Genomic DNA, 15,933 nt, shown 5'->3' with positions numbered 1-15,933 from the left:
CTTGTTGTTCAAATGGGCGTAATTTGTGAAATTTATATGTTTCCCTAGACTTCATTGCTTGATATTTGCTTGTGAGAAAGTTTCACTCATAGTTGGCTTGAGTCTCCCTTCCATTTTTGACAGATTGCCTCCTCTGTTTTGATATGTTTTTGCTAGATTTATGCTTTGGGCACTGTGCCACTACTAATCAGTGCCACAGTGCAAGTGCTCCCCATGTTAAATTGATATACAGATTGGATTCTATGATTGGGTTATTTGATTTATCTGTCAGCCCCTAGTACAGTGCACCATGTGTGCCCAGGGCTTGTAAATCAAAAGCTGCTGGTGGGCTTGCAGCACTGGTTGTGCCACCCACAGAAGCAGCTTGTAAAGTGTGTCTCAGGCCTGCCAATGCAAGGCCTGTGTGCAGTCTAGAGCTGCCATGTCGACTTGGCCAAGTGCACCCACTTGCCAGTCCCTAAACCTTCATTTGCTTCATATTAGACACCCCTATGGTAGGCCCAACGGCAGGGTGCATTGCAAGTATAAGGTAGGACATGCTCTGATGTGTGTAGCATGTTCTAATAGTGAATTACAGCCATTTTCGTTTTTCACTATTGTAGGCTACCTGTTCTCATAGGCTAGAATGGGCAGTTAGATTATTACATTCTTATAATCCTAACTGACTCATGGAACATGGTATATTTTCGAATTTAGTATGCCTGAACTCAGAATAATAAAGTACATCTTTTAGTAAAGCTTATTTTAATATTCTGTGTTTTCAAATACCACTTTTCTGAGCTGTGGCTTGTCTGATGTCTCTGCCATGCACTGTGAAAGGAGAGGAGGAATCATGTCAACAGAGTGCACCAGAGCTGTATCTTCCCTCCCCTGTGCTGGCGCCACCTCCTGTGGGGCGGCTGATGTCTCTATCCTGCACATTGAAAGGGAGAAGTGAGTCATGTAAACAAATTGCTCAGGAACTGTTTTTAACTAGAGAGAACAAAGGATTTTGGGGTATAAATATTGCCATCCTGATCCCAATAATATAGATCACTTCTGGAACAAGAAACCTTTCTGCCAAGAAGAAGAACCAAGGAAGCTGCAGGAGGTTGGACTGCCCCTCTCACAGTGTGCTGTTTGCTAGGTTGGACTGCAGTGGTTGTTTCATTGCCAAGGGAAAGGAGAAGGAACTTTGTAAGGACTTTCATCTACAGAATATTCTCCAAGGGCTTGAACTGTGCTTGCCTCCTGATGAAGTCTCAGGGACAAAAGACTTCACCTCCGGCTCCCTCCTGAATTTCCTTGCTGGGAATTCATGAATCCAGTCACTTGCGTGCAGCTGGGAGCTGGAAGCACAACGCATCGAGAAGACGTGTGTTCCCACTGCAGCTGAGATCATCGCAACGCCGGAGAAGCGAGCCCTCGACGCATCTCCCTGGAAGTGTGTGTTCATCGAAGCTGCCTGCTGTCTCATCACCGGAGAAGCTGGACGCCATCGAGAGAGTCGCCATTGCATCACCGGCGAAGCGCGTCGCAGGGCCTGTCGCGGCTCCAGAGTACAGAGTCGTCGCAAGGCTACCAGGGCGTCATCGCATCGTCATTGCATCGCCGCAACAAGGGCGCCATCTTCTTGCATTGCAACCGGATCATCGCATCGCATCAAGGTGCCATCTTGCGCAGGCAACGGGCCCGCAGGCCGATAATCTACACATCACTCCGCACCAGTAAGGCTCACGACGAGTCCCCTACTCTGTGCAAGTATTCAGGAAGGACGCAACCGTTCCCCCGGGTCACGGAACCGACGCATCTCTCATTTTGCAAGCCTTTTGTTCACCTTGCATTACGCATCCAGGTACTTTGTTGGCAACTCTGTTGCATTTACCAACAACTTGAACTAAGAGATTTTAATCATCCTTTTATGTAATCTTAAGTGTAGTATTGTGGATGTTTGTCGTTTGAGGTCTTGTGTTTAAGCTATATAAAGAATACTTATTTTTATAAAACCTGTATTGTGTCCATCTGTAGTGGTATCACTGTATTACTGTGTATATTCACAAATGCTTAACACACTGCCTCTGAGATAAGCCTGTTTGCTCGTGCCAAGCTACCAAGGGGGTGAGCAGGGGTTATTAAGGAATGTAATCCCCTTATCCTGACTTAGAAGTAAGGGCCCCTATTTGGACAAAGGTGATAACCATTGCTAACTAGAGACCCCCAGATCTAACAGTTGTTGAACATCACTAATAATAACATTGAAATTAGGAAAATGTTACACAAAAGCAATATGAAACCTTGGCAGATATGTATGCGCTTTGTTAATGCACAATGCAAAACCAAAGGGGGTGATGGACGGAGTGCTGAACATTGCAAGCACTTACCTCCAGTCAACTGATCTGGGTTTAATCCATCATCATTCTTTAGCTCACTCCACCAGCCCAGTTCAGACATGGCCATATGCAAATCAGTCTGACCTTGTGCCTCATGGGAACTGTCCAGCTCGAACTGCCAATCCATGTCTTCCCTGGACCGGAAAAAAGCATCCTGAGACCAGTTTGATTAAAGATTTGCACTGCATTTGTGTCCATGCCTAAAAGCTTCTATCTACCACCACGTTCTAAGATCTTGGAAATGACAGGTCACATCTAAGCACGAATAGGCTGTGTGAAATTGTTTGAATTTAAACACTATACTGTCCACTTGCACAAACAAACAGCAACGGCGATCTCTGACCTGGACATAGATGTACATAATGTGTCTGCACATCTGTTTCATGGCTGATGGCAACTATAGCGTTTTCCACATAATGATGGATGTTCTGATTTTACCACATAATACAAAAAATAATTGTTGTTTCTAACTCCAATTGAAAAGTTACTAAAAATGTGGGAACACGTGTTCCAGCGCAGGGGAAAGCCTTTCACAAAGGCTGACTGGTTAAAAGTGAAGCTCGGGTGTCGCAATTATTGCAAAAGTAAAGAAATAGAAGTTTTTTTCTATTTCTTTACTTTTGCCATAATCGCTGCACCCGCGCTTTACTTTTAATGTTAAAAGAAAAGCGCGGGTGCCCAATTATAGCAAAAGTAAAGAAACAGAAAAAACAATATATTTCTTTACTTTTGCTAAAATCGCGGCACCCGGGCTTCACTTTTAATGTTAAAAGTAAAACGTGGCCGCCGCGATTATAGCAAAAGTAAAGAAATATATATTTTTTTCTTTTTCTTTACTTTTGCTATAATCGCGGCACCTGCACTTTACTTTTAATGTTAAAAGTAAAGCACAGCTGCCGCCATTATAGCAAAAGTAAAGAAATAGAAAAAAATCAATTTCTTTACTTTTGCTATAATTGCAGCACCCGCACTTTACTGTGCGAAAGTCAAAGAAAACGTGGTGCGCGCGACCGCAGCCTGGTGGCCGCTTGGCCACTTTGGTAGCACTTCCAAAAGCTGCTTACATGTTTCGCCAGGGCAGCGCATGCGCTGGCTCAGGTGAGACCTAAAAAACATACAGTTGCTCCTAGAGGGCCGTAATATGCATTGCTTCCAGCAGCTAGCCTTCAAAAGTGGCAGAGAAAGGCAAATAACCAACAATCAGCAAACACACAGGTTTCACAAAATAAGGATGAGCACATGGTAAGTAAGGAGGAGGAGAGGTCCCATGACAAGCAAATAGGAAGCATCGGGACAAAGAGAAAATGGGCACTTGATACACGCATTCACACACACACACACTGGTTTCACAAAATGGGGGATATGCAAAAGGCAAAGAGGAGGAGGAATGGAGGACAAAAGGAAAATGCTGATCTTCCACCCATAATCCACTTCTTTCCCCATCATCAATAAACACAAATATTATAGCAGGACAAGGATTGCACAGAAATGCCAAAATATGCCTAAGCATCCTTTTAGGATGCAGGACACTGGGAACTTGGGAGAGAAAGTCCTGAACACCTCAATTATCTCAGCCTCCTTCTCTGAGGACTCGAAACACACTGATGTGAATACCTGAAGAACCCATCCGCCTACCCGGCCGAACTTAAGAACTACAGGCACATCTCTCTGCTCCCCTATACAGCAAAGTCCCTCAAGAAAGAACTCAATCAACATCTGACCTGACACCTGAATCACCACTACCTCCTGTATCCCCCATTCCGGATTTGGAGCCAACCACAGCAACAAAACAGCCCTGATCACAATTACAGACAACATCATAGTCCTCCTGGACGCAAAAAAATGGCAGCTCTCATCCTCCTGGACCTGTCATCTGTGTTTTACACCATTTTCTATCACATCCTGATGAACAGACTCCACCAAATTGGGATCCAAGTAGATGCCTTCAAATGGATCACCTCGTACCTCACTTGTAGAATTCAGAGGATCCATCTCCCACCATTCACCTCAGAGCCCAAGAAAATCATGTGTGGAGTCCCCCAAGGATTGTCCCACAGCCCCACCCTCTTTGACACCTACATCACCCCCCTGGATGACACCATCTGATCACACAGACTGAACATCATCTCCAAAGTGGATGACCCCCAACTCATCCTCTCACAGTCCGAAGACCCCTACACCACCAGAAACTAATTCCACAGATGCATGAGGGACATCAGCGACTGGATGAAGGACAACTGTCTCAAACTCAACACAGACAAGACAAAGTACTCATCTTTGGAAAAACAACTCACCATGGAATGGTACATGATGGCTCACAAAACTTTGCCCTCCCCCGCCCTAACACACACGGCCTGTAACCTCAGCATTATCTTGGACTGCAAGTTTTCTATGGAAAAATAAGTAAACTCAGTCTCATACACCTGCTTTCATGCCCTTCACATGCTCCACTTGATTTTCAGATGGCTCCCAGTCAATACCAGAAGGACTGCCACGCAGTCCCTCATCATCAACAGACTGGACTACGCAAATACACTTAAGGTAGGAATCACCTCACACCTCCTGAAGTGACTTCAGACAGTACAAAGCGCAGAAGAAATACTCATCCTCGATCTCCCCAGAAAGACCCACATCACACCCCACCTTAAGAAACAACATTAGCTCCTGATCTATAAGAGCTGCCGGTTCAAGATGCTGACCCATGCTTACAAAGCCTTGTACAAGGAAGGAATGGTTCTGTCGGGTAGAACAAGAATAGAATTGGGAAGCTATTAATGCATTCAAAACAGAAGAAGGCTCTTTGACACCCCTCCTATTGGGTGTGATTCTTCAGCACACCGCTTGTCTCTCTTAAAGATGGCTTATTATTTGCTTTCAGACTGTCTCCCCCACCACACCTGCCTTGAGGAAGACCCGTCGTGACCACCCATTGGTGCATCTTAGGGTTGAAACGTCGACGATATTTTTAGGCCCAGTACCACCAGGATTCTATACTAGTATCGATTGGAATCTTTGGACTGAATTCAACATCTGGCCTGTCCCAAAATCTGTATGTATGGAACTGCTTTCACCGCCTATAATGTTCAGCACTTAAGCACCGTGCACTTTTGTGTCATGGTTCCTCTTACCCCTAGCACACATATCCTAAGACATGTGCTGATTTCCCCCTTATGAAAGCCCACCCCTGTCCCGTGCTCCACGCACGCTTCTAGTCAGTGTGATTGGGTGTTTACTTTTACTTCTGCTGTAATGCTTATTTTTTACCTTCTTAAGGTTTTGCTAACCATGCCTTTACTTGTGCCCTTCTGCTTGTAAACTATTGTATTGCCTAGTGTGGTTATTGAAGTTCAAGAGCGCAATATGTTTGCATTATGACCTTCGCGTATGGCTCCGTGAGAGACAATGCCCCCGCGAAGGTCTCACAGATCTCTCCTCGCATCCCTACACGCTACCTTTCGGTGCGCGCTAGAGCTGGGACTCCATGCAGCGTCCCCGCGCACGTTCACAGAGCGTGACAGGGAGCGGCTGGGTGCGGTCCAGTATTTAAACCGCACCCAGCCTTCTGGAAGGCGCTTTGCCTTCGGATTTCCCTCGGAGAAGGTCGCGTCTGATGGAGGAACTCACCTGAAGGAGAATTCTATCCTGGCAGGACTCCACGGCGGTGCTTCTTATTTCCTGGAGTTTGAAACCTCAAGAACTAAGATTGAAAGCTAAGTACTTTTACTTGATTTAAGGCGCCCTTCGCAAGAAAGGTCAACAGAATGTTTGGAACAATTACTTTGTGAAAGCCTTCGCAAAGAAAGAGACTTTGGACATTTTATGCCTATTATTATTTTGAGAACAATTTGCCAGTTCTTTATGAGTGTTGAATTTTGAAGAGATTTGCAAGAAACTTTTGGATTTTATTTGAAAATAGTGTGATAGAAGAAAGATACGTAGGATTTGGTGTGTTTTTGTTTATGCTTCTTTTATAGCACTAATAACAGAAATAGAAACCCGTGACTAAGAAGAAAAGGTTAATGCCAAGTAAGTCTTAGGAAGAGATAGAAAGAATGCAAAGGGCCTCTTAAAAAAATAGTAAATTAATCCTTCCTTTCTTTTGTGTAAACTTCCAGACGAACAAGCTGACATCACACCGGTAAACCAACTATCCTAGAGGACATCTGACGACTTCATCACAACTACCCTACATCCCTACAAAGACATACTGGGCGAAGGCCTACAACTTGCTGATTGCAGGTAGGGGACCTCTGTAAAGCAGAACTCGACTTTAGGAGCTCAAATTAGATAGAGGTTGTAGTGAAGGGTCTAGGAAAGTTTAGGACTATTGACTCTTAAAACTAAATACTAAAGTCTTGGTGCTTGTTGCTTCGCAGGTCGACAGCAAGAACCAAAGTCTTCTCTTCAACGCCCAGTACCGGCCCTCCTCCCTAATTTCTAGTTTAAACCTCGCTGTGCATATTTAGGTCAGTGAGTTTTAGTTAGTGATTAGGGAAGTTGGTCCCTTGCGTCCCTGCGAAATCATCCACGTCTTCCAAGAGAACTTCAGTCAAGACAAGGTAAGGGACGACGTGGTTAGCTTTGGCAGAAGGCAAAGCCCACGTAGATAATTTCGCCCGGACGCAATGGATCAAGTTAACATGCAGGATTTGGCAGCAGTTTTAGAAGCTATTAGACAGGATAACGCAGCCTTACGTAGGGATTTATCTTCTCTTCAGGACTCAATTCAGCAAAAACCAACCACTTTCCAGGGTTCTTCGTCCAGTGCTGATTCCAAGACTCAGATCCAAGTGGTAACTCCGTTCCCCACCCCCTTAGCCCCACCAGAAAGATTTTATGGGGATTGTAATAAGTTTTCTGTATTTTTACAGCAATGTCACCTACATTTTATAGCAAAGACTACAGCCTTCCCAGACGATTCTTCCAGAGTAGCATTTATGCTATCCTATATGGGTGGAGATGCAGCTCTTTGGTCAGTTCCTTTAGTGGAAAATGACGATCGAATTTTGTATAATTTTAAGGATTTCGAGAGGGCTTTAAAGAAGATGTTTGCAAAACATCTTTTCGTTCAGTCTGCAGACAATGAGCTTTTAAGTTTAAAGCAAGGATCTTCGGATCTGATACATTACATATCCACCTTTAACCGTCTGGTTTTAGAGGCTGACTGGCCATACGACAAAAGAGTTTCCATCTTTTACAGAGGTCTAAGAGAAGAATTAAAGGACATGATAACTCAGATTCTTGAACCCCCAGAAGACATAAGTGAGTTCATAGATTTAGTGGTAAAACTTAATCATCGTATTTCTGAGAGAAAAGGAGAAAGAGGGAAAACTGAGCATAAGGTAGTTTTCTTTAAGGAAAAGTCAACCTCGAACCGAGAATCTGGTCCAAAGTCTGACTCTGTCGAACCCATGCAAATTGGTTCGATCCGTGGTCCTTTAACTAAGGAGGAGAAGGATAAAAGGCGACGTTTAAATCAGTGTTTATATTGCGGAAAGACAGGACACTTCGTAAAAGAATGCCCTACACGACCTAACAAGTTTAAAACCAAAACTTCCGATTTGGCCATCACACAGGAAAAGTCGGAAAACTAGAACACTCGGTAAAGGGAGAGGTCAGTTTATCGGGTGGTCTTTCTAGTTTGGCCTCAACTCTTCCTCCTGCAGGTTTTAGACACTTTTCAATCCTAGTAGAACTCCGAGATCTGCTTCCTGAATCCCACACAAGAAAAGTGGAAGCCATTATAGATTCCGGGGCTACTGGTAATTTTATTGATTCCCAATTTTTCTTACAGTTAGGCTTTCAGTCTGTGTTTAAAGATCACCCAGAAACCGTCAGAGCAGTTGATGGTAAAGAGTTGACTTCAGGGTTGGTAAAGAGACAAACCGAACCTTTAGAGATGGATTGTTCTCCCATACATCGAGAAAGAATTCAATTTGACATAATTGATGCCCCTCAATTTAAAATGATTTTGGGGATACCTTGGTTAATAAAACATAACCCAACCATAGATTGGGTAACCAGGTTAATTACCTTTAAGTCATCCTTTTGTGCAGAGCAGTGCTTCCTAGTCAATAGATCTAAAGACATTGTTCAAGGTTTTGATTTCGGAATTGAATCACCCAATGTCCTGCTTTTGGAAGGTGTCCCATCGGTTTACAACGACTTATCTGATGTGTTTGACAAAAAAAAAGCCAATACTCTACCTCCACATAGAGATTTCGACTGTAGAATTGATCTTATGCCTGGAGCAACCTTGCCCTGCAGTCGCATTTATGCTCTTACAGAGGCAGAAAACACTCATCTGAGAACATACCTTGACGAGTATCTTGCAAACGGCTTCATCAGGCACTCCAAATCTCCAGTATCTTCAGCACTTTTTTTTATTCCAAAAAAGGGAGGGGAGTTGCGCACGTGCATAGATTATAGGGCATTAAATAACGTCACCATTAAGAACAGGTACCCCTTACCTTTGATTCCAACACTTTTGGACCAAATTAAGAAAGCTAAGATTTATACAAAACTGGACTTGCGAGGAGCTTACCATTTAGTTAGGGTAAGAAAAGGAGACGAATGGAAAACGGCCTTCCGCACTAAGTTTGGTCTCTTTGAATATCAAGTCATGCCTTTTGGACTGTGTAACGCTCCTGCCGCCTTCCAGTTTTTTATAAACGAAGTGTTGCATGAATTTATTGACATCTGTTGCGTAGTTTATATAGATGATATTCTCATCTACTCTGATACCGAGGAATAACATGTACAACAGGTCCGCGCCATTCTTCAAAAACTACTCTCCAATTCCCTTTCTGTTAAATTGGAAAAAAGTCTGTTTCATGCCTCCAAGGTGGACTTTCTGGGTTACATAATTAGTCCCGAAGGTATCGAAATGGATCCTAAAAAAGTAGAAGCAGTAACAACCTGGCCCAGTCCAACTTCCGTGAAACAGATTCAAAGCTTCCTAGGCTTTGCAAACTTTTACCGTAGATTCATCTAGAACTTTTCTCAAATAATTACACCCATAACCAAGTTACTGAGAAAAGGAGTGAAATTCTTGTGGAACTCAGATGCTGAAGAAGCCTTTCTAAATTTAAAGAAGAGGTTCACCATGGCCCCAATCTTGTGTCATCCAGACCCCAATCAACCGTTCATTGTAGAAGCTGATGCATCTCAGTATGCATTGGGAGGAATTCTTTCACAACGAAATTCTGATACAGGCCAAATGCACCCTATAGCTTACTTTTCTAGGAAATTGTCAGAGGCAGAACAGAATTATGCCATTGCCGATAAGGAATTATTGGCAATTAAGGCGGTTTTTGAAGAATGGCGCCACTACCTGTTAGGGGCTCGTCATCCCGTAACTATTTATACAGATCACCGAAATCTTCAAGCTCTAAGATCTGTAAAGGCTCTGACTGCAAGACAGTTACGTTGGTCTATGTTCTTCAATGACTACACTTTTGTGATAACTTATCGTCCTGGAAAAGAGAACTTGAAAGCGGACGCTTTGTCTAGAATAGGTGAGAAAGGTCCTGAACAACCCGAAATTGTTCATCCTGTAATCCCAACTTCTTGTTTTCAGGGAAGTTTATCCATGAGTAACATTATTAATGACATCAAGGAGGCCTTGAAAGATAAGGATGTTGAGATGTTAAAAAGGGATCATTCTTACCTTCAAGAGAAGAATGATTTGATGATAGTACATGGTTTGATTTTCGTTCCTACTGAAAAGATTCAAAAATCCATAATCCAGCTTCACCACGATACTATGTTATCTGCTCATCCTAGCATTTTGAAAACTATGGAACTTATAAAACGAACCTTTTGGTGGCCTTTGATGTTCAAGGACATTCAGTTATTTGTAGAAACTTGCAGTGTCTGCATTCAATCTAAGGTTTGGCAAAAGCTGGGTACATTGTTACAAATGGACGTTTGTTTGTCTTCTAGTTACCATCCCCAAACAGATGGTTTAACTAAACAAACTAATCAAACAATCGAACAGTATCTCCGATGTATGTTGCCCAATGTTCCAGAAGAATGGTCTGATCTTTTAAGCCCCTTAGAGTTCGCCTATAACAACTCAGAACATTCATCTATCAAAATGTCTCCGTTCTTTTGTAATTTTGGCTTCCATCCCAAATGTATTCCTGAAAGTTCTACTAACTATGATTCTGTACCTGCAATTTCTGACTATGTATCCAAAGTATTTTTCATCCAAGAAGAGGCTAAATTCAACTTGGCAAAGGCGAAAGAATCTCAGAAAGAGATCAAGGACAGACATCGATCTGAACAACCTCAATATAAAGTAGGTGATAAAGTATGGCTGAGTACTAAAAATTTGAAACTTAGGGGAAACCGGAAATTCAATCCGAGGTTTATTGGTCCCTTTCCTATTGAGAAGGTAATTAACCCGGTTTGTGTAAGGCTGAATCTCCCTCATAAGTACTTGATACACCCGGTTTTCCATGTCTCTTTGGTTAGGCCATTTCATCCCCAGAGACCCGTATCTCTAAATCTCCGCCTCCCATCATGATTGATGATCACCCTGAATTTGAGGTTAAAGCTATCCTGGATTCCAAAAGAGTTCGAGGAAAACTGTTTTACCTCATAGATTGGAAAGGTTATGGCCCAGAAGAAAGGTCATGGGAACCTTTGGACCATCTAAAAAACTCTCCCAGATTGATCCGACTCTTCCATTTAAGACATCCTGAGAAACCAAAATCCATTTCAACAGTTCTTGGGGGGATCTTGAGGAGGGAGTACTGTCATGGTTCCTCTTACCCCTAGCACACATATCCTAAGACATGTGCTGATTTCCCCCTTATGAAAACCCACCCCTGTCCCGTGCTCCACGCACGCTTCTAGTCAGTGTGATTGGGTGTTTACTTTTACTTCTGCTGTAATGCTTATTTTTTACCTTCTTAAGGTTTTGCTAACCATGCCTTTACTTGTGCCCTTCTGCTTGTAAACTATTGTATTGCCTAGTGTGGTTATTGAAGTTCAAGAGCGCAATATGTTTGCATTATGACCTTCGCGTATGGCTCCGTGAGAGACAATGCCCCCGCGAAGGTCTCACAGATCTCTCCTCGCATCCCTACACGCTACCTTTCGGTGCGCGCTAGAGCTGGGACTCCATGCAGCGTCCCCGTGCACGTTCACAGAGCGTGACAGGGAGCGGCTGGGTGCGGTCCAGTATTTAAACCGCACCCAGCCTTCTGGAAGGCGCTTTGCCTTCTGATTTCCCTCGGAGAAGGTCGCGTCTGATGGAGGAACTCACCTGAAGGAGAATTCTATCCTGGCAGGACTCCACGGCGGTGCTTCTTATTTCCTGGAGTTTGAAACCTCAAGAACTAAGCTTGAAAGCTAAGTACTTTTACTTGATTTAAGGCACCCTTCGCAAGAAAGGTCAACAGAATTTTTGGAACAATTACTTTGTGAAAGCCTTCGTAAAGAAAGAGACTTTGGACATTTTATGCCTATTAATATTTTGAGAACGATTTGCCAGTTCTTTATGAGTGTTGAATTGTGAAGAGATTTACAAGAAACGTTTGGATTTTATTTGAAAATAGTGTGATAGAAGAAAGATACGTAGGATTTGGTGTGTTTTTGTTTATGCTTCTTTTATAGCACTAATAACAGAAATAGAAACCCGTGACTAAGAAGAAAAGGTTAATGCCAAGTAAGTCTTAGGAAGAGATAGAAAGAATGCAAAGGGCCTCTTAAAAAAATAGTAAATTAATCCTTCCTTTCTTTTGTGTAAACTTCCAGACGAACAAGCTGACATCACACCGGTAAACCAACTATCCTAGAGGACATCTGACGACTTCATCACAACTACCCTACATCCCTACAAAGACATACTGGGCGAAGGCCTACAACTTGCTGATTGCAGGTAGGGGACCTCTGTAAAGCATAACTCGACTTTAGGAGCTCAAATTAGATAGAGGTTGTAGTGAAGGGTCTAGGAAAGTTTAGGACTATTGACTCTTAAAACTAAATACTAAAGTCTTGGTGCTTGTTGCTTCGCAGGTCGACAGCAAGAACCAAAGTCTTCTCTTCAACGCCCAGTACCGGCCCTCCTCCCTAATTTCTAGTTTAAACCTCGCTGTGCATATTTAGGTCAGTGAGTTTTAGTTAGTGATTAGGGAAGTTGGTCCCTTGCGTCCCTGCGAAATCATCCACGTCTTCCAAGAGAACTTCAGTCAAGACAAGGTAAGGGACGACGTGGTTAGCTTTGACATTTTGTCTCTAATTCACACTTTATATTGATGGTTATTTTTTGTTTTGACAGTCTACATATGTAATGTATATATCATTAAATTAAGCAATTCTGATATAAATAACATTGCTCAATCTTTGATCTCATGTCTTATTCATTAAGTGCTTAGACTTCGCTCTATGTGTGTTAGAGAGCCTTCTTCTGTTTTGATTGTATTAAAAGCTTCCCCAATTCTATTCTTGTTCTACCCGACAGAACCATTTTTTACTCAAACATTATTTACCCAGGTTCTGAGGGACACAGGGTCACCCCTTTTTTCTTAACTTGTACAAGGAAGGACCAGCATATATCAACAAAGGTCTGATCTTCCACCCACTGACCAGAAACCTCCGCTCTGTTTCCCTTGCAGACACCCCAAGGATCCACTGAACTAACAGCAGGGGACGCTCCTTCTCGCAACTGCCATATAAGGCATGGATCAACCTTCCCTGTACCTCAGGACCACACCTTCGCTCCAGTATTTCAAAAAAGAACTCAAGACCTGGATGTTCAACTAAACATCCCACCATGCAGCAGCCTACTTCTCCAGTACCTCAAGACCCTCATGGGTTAGTTGCCATGCTTTATAAATGTTTGATTGTTTGATTGAAGGGTCTTGCCTTGTATGCTGAGCGAGGTGTTCTCTCACCCTTTTCAACTATGATCTTTGTTGATCTATGTGTCTCCGCAATGTTTAGGGCAGGCCCTTATCTTTTGATTGGCAGAAGGATAAGCAATGATTTTGCTGTACAAGGGGATGGGTTGTTTGGAACGGAGGTTATTTCAACCAAAAGAGAGATTCTTCTGCCATCTTATAAATTAACAGTATTTACTTTAGGACAATTCCTCTACCAGAGAGAACATCTCAGAGAGCAGGATTTATATCACAGCAGTGGGATATTAGATATATGAGGAGCAGCTATGTACTAGGACATGTGACCTACTATTAACATGGTAGCCTGTGCATGTTAGAACACTTTAAATAACGCATAACCTCTCAGTTCAAGCCGAGGAAGTGAGATAATGAAGGAAAAATCCTTATTGCTTGATGGATGAAGATTCCCTGTTTTGGATTTTGGAGGAATGCCAGGAAAGTTTTCTTAAACACTACCTAAATATCTCTCCCAGAACGTCAGAAGACAGTCAGCTAAACAGACAGACGGGATACTAGATTCTTGACCTGCAATGAGAAAGTTACATTCTGATTGATTCCAGTTCCTGAGACTGAATGTGTCTTTTGAAGTCTATTCTTTACTATTTTTCTAACCTTTCAATTCAACATTAGACTTTTATAATATGTATATTCGTATGCATGCATGCATGCATGTACGTATGTATGTCTGAGACATATAAAGTATGAAGATACATTCTAAGCGTGGAGAAGTGTGGCTCAGGGGTTAGAGGCGGCAGACCCGGAAGCTGAGATCGACCCTGGACCAGGGTTGGGCTCAATAATTCCACGGACTCGATAATTCTCGCTCCGGTGCCTACTCGACTCACGGGTTCACACTCTGCGACTCTGGGCAATAGCTTGCTTAATCTCCACTACGGCCCCTCGCGGCGGGATGCCTGGCTTTCACCTTGTGGATACCCTGCCGGGGTATCTCACAGGGGAATACCAGGACGGGTTCCCTAAGCAAGCGCATAGATGCCTGCGATGTGGGCGATTTGCGCTATATAAATACATGTACATTTAAGCAAATAGAGTTAAAAATAGAGGGTTCTATACAAGCTAAATGTGGGGCAATATATGAGAAGAAGGAGATGGAAGGATGACGTTATCTGAACAATCAATCAAAATTCTTTATTCGTTCAAATTAATGACCATAAAAGCACACATAAAGTATACATCCATCATACAAAAATGAATCATCAATATAAAATTAAAACTTAAAGCTTAAAAAATCACTACTAAACGGTAGTCTCCTGAAAAGGCTGCAGCAAAGAGATACAGAGAAACATGGTTATGCTATTCAAAAATCAATATTGTAGTGTAAACTATTTATATACCTTTAAATGAAAGGTGACTATTATGAAAAAAAACTAATTTGTACAAATAGCAAGACTCAGCCATAATAAATTAGCATGCATCTTCCTTAATTTTAAAGCACAGTCAATAAAATGTAAAACTGCATGGCATAATGCAGGGGAGTTTAGGCGCTGAATATACTGCAACCCTTCCTTATGTGATCTAAAATTTCTGGCAAGTAAAAAACTATTTAAAATATGGGTTCTAAAAGTGTGATACAAGAGCCAGGGCCTCCACCTGCAGTACTGCTGGGAAATAAATGTTCTTCAAAATAGCACACTATTGCTACTATTCCCCAGCTAGGATGGCTCGTTGAAAGCCCAAGGGTGACACACAGTTCTGGCACAGTTGCGGCTAGGAGTGCACAATTACACACGTGCTGTGCACTGCCCAAAGATACAACACTTCTGGGAAACTGTATTGTCTGACATAAATGCCACCTATAGTGCAGACATACCCAGATATCTGAGTTACACACTTTTGGGGCTCCCAAACTCTTTGCCTTGTTATATGTTATAGTTATTTCTATAGCGCACGACTCACCCGGGGGCATCTCGGCGCTTACCTAGAAGTAAAGCCTGAGAGTCAGAAATCGAACCAGTAGCAAAAATTAAAACAGGTAAGCTTTTAGTTGTTTCCTGAAGGTACTATATATGGAGATTTCACGCAGGGCCATAGGTAGTTTATTCCAGTATCTTGGAGCCAGATACGAAAAATCTTTTTTCCCTGTGCGACTGAGGCGAATACGGGGTACTTGTAGAGGGGCTAATGTAATGGATCTAAGATTTCTGCAAGGTACATGTTTTATGAGTTTCTTTTGCTGATAGTTAGGCCCTCTGCCTTTCAAAGCATTATAGGTGAGACAGTAAGTTTTAAAGTATGATCTCTTCCTTACGGGCAACCAATGTAACGCTCTCAGCTAGGGGCCTGAGGGGGAGCCTGCTGGGCAGTTCAGAATCATTCTGGCCGCAGTGTTCTGGATCACCTTTAATTTAGTGAGCAGGGCCTCTCCCACTTCAGCCAACAGAGCGTTGCCATAGTCTAATCTGCTAATCACCATGGCTTGAACTAGAGTTCTATGATGATTAGTAGGCAGATAAGAAAGAATTTTGTGCAGTAGACGCAAGCTATAATAACAGGAGCTGGTAGTGGCAGCAATATGGTCTTTCATTGTTAATGTCTGATCCAGTTTTAGACCTAAGTTTTTTGCACATTGTTTAGGAACGGGGGCTGCTCCCAATTGTGAGGGCCACCTTTCATCTGACCAAATGGCTGAGGCT

This window comes from Lissotriton vulgaris, chromosome 4_1 (genome assembly GCF_964263255.1).
Source record: "Lissotriton vulgaris chromosome 4_1, aLisVul1.2, whole genome shotgun sequence".
Taxonomy (NCBI): domain Eukaryota; kingdom Metazoa; phylum Chordata; class Amphibia; order Caudata; family Salamandridae; genus Lissotriton; species Lissotriton vulgaris.
Note: the sequence above shows the minus strand (reverse complement) of the source record.